Source organism: Balaenoptera borealis (genome assembly GCF_965194805.1).
Source record: "Balaenoptera borealis genome assembly, chromosome: 14".
NCBI classification, from domain to species: Eukaryota; Metazoa; Chordata; class Mammalia; order Artiodactyla; family Balaenopteridae; genus Balaenoptera; species Balaenoptera borealis.
Genome location: NC_138875.1, coordinates 90,685,688 through 90,694,910, shown reverse-complemented (window position 1 = coordinate 90,694,910; position 9,223 = coordinate 90,685,688). Strand labels below are relative to the sequence as shown.

The 9,223-nt window shown below is 51.6% G+C and overlaps 1 long non-coding RNA gene across 1 annotated transcript; it reads left to right on the top strand.

Moving 5' to 3' along the window:
* Positions 1 to 865: 865 nt before the first annotated feature.
* Positions 866 to 5,952, top strand: LOC309610408. The gene is made up of 2 exons (XR_014233915.1): positions 866 to 1,293; positions 3,074 to 5,952. It is a non-coding gene; the product is annotated as an uncharacterized lncRNA (long non-coding RNA).
* The last annotated feature ends 3,271 nt before the right edge of the window (positions 5,953 to 9,223 follow it).

Here is a 9,223-nt window from a genome sequence, read left to right as displayed (position 1 = left end):
AGTTCTGGAATGCAAGATAACAGGGTGAAACCTAAGCCTGTGCAATAGATAAGCTAAATGCAGTTGTGTAGGAACTTTTGCCTGCTGTCCAAGACTCCCATTCTATTACAAGAGCTGCTTTTGACTAAAACACACAAAAGTTTTCAGCAGTCACAGAAAATCCCCAAATCTCAGTGACTTAAAACAGCTGTCCCGGGGCTTCCCTGGTGGCGCAGTGGTTGAGAGTCTGCCTGCTAGTGCGGGGGACACGGGTTCGAGCCCTGGTCTGGGAAGATCCCACATGCCGCGGAGCAGCTGGGCCTGTGAGCCACAAGTACTGAGCCTGTGCTCCGCAACAAGAGAGGCCACGATAATGAGAGGCCCGCGCACCGCAATGAAGAGTGGCCCCCGCTTGCCGCAACTAGAGAAAGCCCTCGCACAGAAAAGAAGACCCAACATAGCAATCAATCAATCAATCAATCAATAAATCTTTAAAAAAAAAAAAAAGCTGTCCTTTTCTTGCTTGTGCCACACGCCAGTCATGGACTGACAGGGGTGCTCTGCTCACCATAATCGCCGCAGGACCCAGGCTGCTGCTGTCAGTCATTATGTCAGAAGAAGGAGGTGCTTGACAAGGACATCAAATGCTCTGGGATAGTAGTGAGTCATGACCTCCATCCAGCAATCCCATCACTCCAGGTGGGTGAGACTAATTCCAAGACACAGGAAGGAGATGAGCTCTCTAATGGGGCTCCGCCCTGCGCTGCGGAGGCTCGGAGGAGGGGGCGTCAGGGGCAGACTGGGGTCTGCGAGGGCTTCCCAGGGGGCTCAGGAGAGGCCGCCTCGCCCATGAAGAGGAGGACATGAAGGGCTGAGCCTCAGACGTTTCTGGAGGTGGGTGGAGGTCTGAGCGCCGTGTGGGTCTCAGCCTTTGCCTCTGGGTTCCTGCTCCTTAACCGCTGATGTGGATTTTCCCCAGCAGCACCGAGGGGCGGACCACAGAGCAGCCAGTCTGGGCGCTTTCTCCACCTAAGGACAGGCCCGCCACCACGGGAGTGTGCTCGCCTCATCGGGACACAGGGGCTGCTGTAGCCCCATCTGAGACCTTCCTTCTGGGAGCCGTTCCCACCAGAATCTCTCATTCTGATTCTAGAGCTTTGTGAGCTTTGCATCGCATTAGGCAGCATTTCTGGTTTCTAAATCGAGTGGAGAATCCCAGGACTGGCTCTCCGATAAACACATCCATAGTCGGCAGCTCACTGTTACCTTCAAACGCCTGTGGATGACTCATCTGCTTCTGAGTTCAGGAATCAGGTTAAAATTTCAAATTTCATTAGAGCCTCAAGACCTTCCAGAGCCCAGTGTTGTTGGAGCCCATCCAGACGCCGCGAAGTGAAACTAGCACAGCTAGTGCCCTGAGCAAAGCTTCTCGCCACGGTTTGGTGGGAACCTCATAACATTACCCCTGTTGTTACTTGGAAGTGTGTTACTCATCCCGGGAGTGCTTGGGGGATTTCAGCCCCGAGAACAATTGTTGAGACGACCCCCTGAGAAAATTATAACAACTGTATTTCCCACATTGCCTATACCCACCCCACCTCCTCCTGTTTGGGTTAAAGGATTGCGGAATAATATGTTTAGATTACGAGATCCAACATTGTAGGAGAAACTAAAAGTATTATGGCCAAAATATGGTGTTTGGGATGTTTATGGAAATGTCTGGTTTTATATTAAGGGATGTTTACTACCATTGAAAGTAGCCAGGAATAGATTTGAAATTGATGTTTTATATGCAATCTATAGCAGATCCGGTAACTGGCGCGCGAAAGCAATACAGTCACAAGGTATATATTGTAAATACTTTAAGAATGATTTACCTTTTAATGTAACTTGCCCTTGAAGTGAATTTATGTTACGCATTTATAAGAATTGTGTAATCATTGTATTATGAGAATGTTTTGAACTATACGCTCTTTCATAATTGATAACATCAAGGAAAGTAAACACCTGAGAGACTGTGGTCATGAACCAATGGTACACTTGAAACAGAGACTGCTAGTACGAAGAGATATTCATCTAACCGAGAAAACCACAATGATGGGAACGTACCTTGCCTCAGGGCATGGAAAAAATAAGATGACCACAAAGAAAGATTATTATGTCTGGACCATTGTAGTATTGATATGACTATTTGAAAATAACTGAGAGCCTAATAACTAGTTGTAGTGATAAAGTTAAATAATCATTTAATGATATATAAGGACTTAAGTTTTTACAATAAACTGTCAGATGCTTGCAACCCTTTTGAGTGGTGCTGCTCTGTCCTCGCCGACTCCGTTCCCTACCTCAGGTTATCCTGTCCCGCTGGAGCTGGACTCTGGCACAGTGTAATTTATATTCGGTGAATGCACAAATCCCCAAATCTTCACACTGATACACTCGGGTTCTAAACCTTCAAAATACGAAAGTACCGTGTAAGGAGCACATTACAGGTAGGCTCAGCGAGGCATTAGCCCACGGAGGGGCTGTGGGGGGCCTGGCAGGGAACCTGCAGGACCAGAGAAAGGGCAGGACGCGGGGCGGGGTGGCCGACCTCTGGCCAGATCTGTACAGGAGGCCACAGTCCCAGCGGGTCGCAGGCTCTGGCTGAGGTCAGCGGGTGTCAGAGATTCGTGTCCAGGACCAGAAGGGAGGACCAGGCCGGAATCCCTCCTCTCTTCCCTTCAGGGTCCACATGCGGGGGCAGCTGGGGGCCTCCGGGCACTGACCCAGCTTCTGTGGAGGACATCTCCCAGCATCCACCTCTCCTTCCAGGAGCGCCCCAAGTTTCATCGGGGAACCCACCCCGCATGCTCAGACCCGTGATCCAGGCAGAGCACCCCTGGCTCCAGCTGGGGCTGTGATTCAGATCAAGTCAAGCCCTGCCCTGATTGCAGTGATTGGTCCAGAGCTGGTCACATGACATCAGCATGTCCAATCAGAGTGAGCATCAGGACTTGCCCCAGGCTGACAGGAAAGGCTCTTACCACTGGCTGTGTTCTGGCTGCAGTGATTGGGTCAGGGACGGTCACGTGACCTCATTCAATCCAATCAGAGTGAGCGCCAGGCCTCGCCTGGGGCTGACGGGAAAGCCTCGGCTCTGAGAGGAGGTGAGCAGGACCTCCGTTGCCATCTCGTCACCGTGGAGGGGCCTGAAGGTGCCCGAAGGCAGAGATTGGAGCCTGATAACAAAGCTAGGCTGAACAAAGGCAAAGGGATGAGAGGGAAGAAAGGACTGAGTTCTGATGACGTCACTGGGGCCCTGGATCCAACCGCGCCTGAAGCTGGCCCTGCGCTGCGGAGACCTCAGGTCAGGAGTGCACCAGCCCCACCCCTGTTTTCTTGAGCAGATGTGAGGTGGGTCCGTCAGTTCGCAGTGAGGAGGCCTCGTTAGTGCAGAGGGCACGGAGCAGATTCTAGGATCGGGATTGTGCGGATTCCTGGCTGTGCGGTCCAAGCCTGGACCCTCCGGCCTCGGCCTCCTCGTCTGTAAAAGGAGGATGGAGGGTTAATGTTGTGGTAAGTAGCCCAGAAACAACTGACGTGAATAGGGCGCATACAGGAGTGTATGAAACTTAACCCCCAGAGCAGCAGGCGTGGGAACGTGGAGGAGGGCACACAGGCCACGGAGGGCGGCGCACAGCAAGAGCCGACAGCAGAAGCTTGCACGCCAGGTGGATGCGGACAGGATATGGAGGCGACTCACGCGGCAACACAAATAAGCACCAACACATGCAAGTGACATGCACATGCACAGGATGCTGCCACGTCCAGGTAGCCCAGGTGCGTAAGTGTAGCACAGGTCACGTATACAAGGGTGACATCCGGATAGCAGTATGTGGGAAGCAGATGACACAGTCACTGGGAACACACATAAGAAGCACGCAGAGCACAAGAAAACAGCACGTGCGTGACACGCACAGCATCGCAGATGTAAGACAAACGTAGGTAACATACACCGCTAGCCCATAAGTCACACCCTCAGGCAATTCACATGGGAACCAGATAGGTAAGTCTCAGGCAGCTCCTGCAGGTAAGAGAACCACCCCCAGGTGCACACCCATGGATTAGCCACGTGGGTGGCACACCTGTAACACGTACACAAGCTGACTCAGGCCCATACTTGGTCATAAGATTTGGTAAGAACTAGATATGGGCCCAATATTTCCCTCTAGCCTGAGACTCAGATCTGCTGGGAGCCAAAACATGTTTGGAAACCAGGGAAGGGGTTGAGAAGGGCTGGCAGCTGTAGTTCTTGGGCCTCTGAGAAAGACTGGGGCACTATAGTGGTGGTCTGAGTACTTGTTTGTACAGCATATCACGATTCTAAATCATTAGCCTTCAGTCTTCCCCAGAGAAGACCATCAAGATGTTTAAATAGAATAACCCTCGTGTGTATTTCTTTTCCAGCATCACAGATGCAGTAAATACTTTGCAAAGAAGCCTTTATCTCTTAGATAACAAAGAACTTGTGTGGACCCTTGACTTACTCCACAGATCTTCCCTGGTTCTGTCCTGCTGCCTAGGCTTTCCCAAGAGCCTCTCTCGTTATCGGAAGTGGGGCTTCTTTGGGATGTCGTGACTGCTGACAGGCTCCCAGGTCGTCGGAGGCCCTGAGCATCTCCAGGAATCGGGATGTGCCGGTGTTAGATGGGGGAACACTCAGTTTACTGCATCCACGCTGACAGCTCAGAGAAAAGACGAGGCCAGGGACCCTCACGAGGAGGTTGTAAACGAAGCGATGCTGCACTTGGACTTTCTCTCCTGGGAGCACTTGTATTCTTCACCTTTAAAGGGACGCGGGAACGCTCTCCCTGCTGTGGGTCGGCATTCACGAAGCTGTGGATAACTCGCCAAGTGGGGCCGATGGAGGAAGCCAGTCCTGGGAGGTGGTGTCTTCTGCCGGGTCCTGAGGGGAACTCCCACCCAGGGTGGGGCGAGGAGGCAGGTTCACAGATGTCACTTTGAGTCCGCTTTGAGCCAAGCTCCTCCCCCCTTCCTTCATGCAGCTCGCACAGGGTAGCAGGAAAGAAGAGGAAATTCTTAAGATCAGGATGAAAATCCATTAAATTTCTAAGTGTCTCCAAGTTTTCTGGTGCTTGGCACGGGCCAGAGTCCAGGTCTGTAGCCTGGACCCAGAGAGCCTTGACCCGTCCCTGGCAGAGACTGTGACCCATGAGCACAGCACAGCCTTGGACCCGGCTTCCTTGGGAGGTGACGTACCTTCTGCATCACGGAGGTGACTTTCAGCTCAGCCACGAGAGGACTGGGACCCCTCACCCTCTGCACCCAGACTCCAGATGCCCCCAGTGCCGCCCACCATGGGACAGGCTTGGGAACCAGACCATCTCATTATGACTGTTGTTCTCACTCATGCCCCGTCCAGCTCCCGGTATGTCATCGGTCCCCAGTGCTCCTGGAAGAGCCTAGAAAACTAAGAAAAGAGTCTCTGCATGGATTAAAAATGAATTGGGGCTTTGAAAGATATCAAAGTCAATTCCAGTTTTAAGAACGAAACACATGTCATGAAACCTCATCGCAATCACCTTGCCTTATCAACACCCAGTCCCTCTCAGCGTCCTCTCCATCCTCTCATTGCTTAGGTATGATCTCAGCACAGTGACACCTGCCTCAGTTTTAATTAAAAGCTAATAATGTCGAAATGTATTTAGAAGGGAAAAAGGACACAGATCCCCTTTGAAGATAGTCATGTGCCTGTTACAGCCCATTTACCACTCTTCACAGTGTGTTTAAATCACCCCACGTGCCTAGCGCAGACCTTGCTGGAGCTTTGCAGCTGCAGGTGCTGAGCGGGTCCAGTGATGTGCACTCTCTCTTGATCAAGTGATCAAGAATGTGGAGCACCTAGTGTATAAGATGTTTAATGCTACACACCCGAAGCTTGTATAGAATAATAAAAGAATATGGGCCATCTACAGCTTCGAGCGGGTCAAAGGGTGTCTCTAATCCCCACTGCCACAGCTCTGAGGGCTTGGACTGCTCCCCCCAGCCTGAGCACTGGCTGTCCCTCAGCCCTCGAATCTCTCACACTTTCCCTGTGAAGTTGTCCCTGAGTTACCAGACCATTCGATTCCTCCCTCCCTCCCTCCCTCCTTTCCTCCCTCCGTCCCTTCCTTCTTTCCTTCCAAATGTATTTTCTGAGGGGCCAGGCTCTGTCCTCGGTATTGAAGCTACAGATCATAGCAAACCATATTCATCACATGCCTTCAAATTCACAGTCTAGAGAGGGATACAGAAAACGAATAAGTACTCTAAAGACATAGAATTGCAAACTTCAATGGATATTGGGAGAGACAATTACAGGGACCCTTGGGAACATAAAACAGGGACATTCAGGGAGCTGGCATCTGAAGGAGGTGTGATCAAAGTAGATGGCATTCCAGGCAGAGGGAACAGCAGGTGCAAAGCCCTGAGGTGGGAGGATGAGAAGCCCCTTAGACACAAGCATCATTGTCATAACAAGAGCTGACACTGACACAGGCCTCGCTGTGCCCACACACAGTTCTGTTTTAAATACACCTCCTCATTTCATCCTGAGTTCATCCGTATGCGTAAAGACATCTTACTGAGCACAGTACCATCAATATTCCTGTACTTTGGATGAGGATATTGAAGCACATGTGGATAAGTAACTTGCCTAAGGTTACACAGCTCACGAGTGGCAGGACCAGGATTTGCGCTAGGCCGTCTGGATCCCTGTACTGAGCTTCTTTAAGATCTTTCAGTGTAGCTTGAGCTCTAAGAGGAGATGGAGCATGGTGTGCCCAGAGACTGGGGGTGAGCAGGGCCAGAGCCAAGGAATGAGGGGCTTCAGGCCATTTGTGTTTGTCAGGATCCTTTGTGTTGTGAGCAATGAGAGCAAACCACCACCAAACCAACTTAGAGAAAAGAGGTATTGTGGTGCACCTAGCTGGAAACTAGGATTGGTTTCAGGCCTGGCTTGATCCAGGGGCTCAAGTGACATTACCAGGGTTCATTCTCTCCTCACTTTCTCTGTGCTGGCTTTATTCTCAGAGCACCTTTGTTCAACAGCTCGACCTTAACATCCCCCTGTCCCCCCAGTTCATGACACAGAAGTCTCAAGAAAAGTCAACCACCACCTCCCAGCCATTCAGCCATAATTTCAGAGTTTCCCTATTTGAGCCAGAGCCTTGCTTGAGTCACATGCCCATCCCTGAACCACTCACTGTGGCTCAAGCCAGGATGAATAACCCACCCTCAGGACACCAGGAGCAAAGCCACATCTGGGCCACATGAGAGGCTACGAAAGAGGGAAATAGAGGCTGAATGTCCAACACACGAATGTCCCTCTTCAGGCCCATCTAGGATGTTGGCCAGGAAGGAGGGCTTGGCCAAAGAAGAGGGTGTGTACTCTGGGATCTCTGGCCAGCAGAGACCACGGCTATGAGGAGAAAGGACAGAGGATGGCTTAGAGGATGCAGCAGCTCCAGGGGAGCTTGAGAATGCCCCCGAGCTCTGCTCACTCCCCACTCCACCCTGCGCCCAGGCTTGGGTGGGACAGAAACCTCCAGAGCCCAAGAGGGCTGGAGGGGCTCTAGCCAATTGTTCCCAAAATAGCCGCCCATTGAAATACCGGAGAGGCTTTAGAAAGACTGGATCCTGACTGCCACCTTCAGAGATCCTGGTGTAATTGGTCTGAGGCACAGTTTGGAAATCAGGATTTTTAAATCTCCCCAGGTGATTCTTATTTGTGGCAGATGCTGTGATCCACGGACTGAATTGGTCCCTGCGTGAACCAGTGGTGCCTCCATTGCCCAAATACAACCTAGGGGCCACTCTATTTTAATTCGTCTCAATTTAATCTATCTTGTAAGAAAACTGTCAATTCCATTACTCACCTTAACTTTCTATCGATTTTTTTCCCATCCTCCCTGGGGCTTCTTCAGAGTAACTGGGGAGAAATCAGTATCTGACCTGGACAGTCCCTTTTCCCCTTTGCTCTGCTGATTTGCTCAAAAATTTTTTGGTGGTAGTGAGCCTGTGGTTGCAGCCAGATGCGTCCTCACCTTTCTGAGGCTGGCCAGAGAGGAAATGACTGAGAGAGGGAATCACAGAATCAACCTCCACGGCAGCCCTGTGGTGGGGCTTAGAGGAGAGGGCTCCAAGTACGTCGTACACAGCTGTTCAGAGCTACCTCTGTCATCCAGCCACCCACAGGGGCCAGTTCATGACGGACGTCTCTGGAGATGTCTGTGAGGAGGGATCCAGGATCCAGGTGCATCCAGACTCACACCTCCCAGGAGAGGAGGGAGGGAGGCACATCCTGAACCGAGCAGGTCCAATCTTGCTGTGACCACATTTACTCAGAATTGACTAAGATCGGATGCTGTGCCATCAGTCATTTTGGATGAAGAAATAGAGATTAGGCTGGTTTCAAAAAAAATGTTTCATTTTTTCATCGTTCAAAATTTGAACCAGCTGCAGATTTGGGTGGATGGGGGATGGTTCTCGGAGATGTGCTGCTGCTACATGATGAGTCAGAGGACCGGATTGCTCTCCTCGAGCAGGTTTATGTGTGGCTGGAGAGGCAAAGCCAGCGTGTGCGTCACTGAGGGGCCAGGTCCATTAGCACTGTGCCTGAGGCAGACGTACCCAGTGAGTGCTCAGCCGTGACCTGGCACAGCATGCATACAGTAGGCTCTCAGCAATGACCTAGCAATGTGAATGTACACAGTAAGCAGTTGGCAATGGCCTGGCACTGTGAGTATATACAGTAGGTGCTCGATAATGACCTGACATCGTGGATGTACGCGGTAGGAACTCAGTAATGGTTTGGTGGGTCATCTCCATGCCCAGCTGATCACCAGATGCAGAGAGGGGCCTGAAACCCACTGCTGGTGACATGACCTGCAGGTAAGTTAGAGGTTCTAGAGGTACAACACCTGCAGGGGCGGAGGTCACCTGATGAGGTGTCAGCCAGGTAAGTGGCAGCCCGGCCCTCAGGGGCACTTTAAACATCATGCGCTCTATGGCAGGTGACTGACAATGACGGCTCGCGCTCGCTGGACGCCTACCTACCGGTGTGGCGCCTCTTCCTAGGCTGTGGACCACACCCCTCTCAAGCCTGTGAGCAGCGGCTGTGCTCGCCCACACTCTGCAGGTGGACATCAGACTCAGGAAGAGGTGCAGTGACCCGGCCTGGGTCCCACAGCTAGAAGGTGAC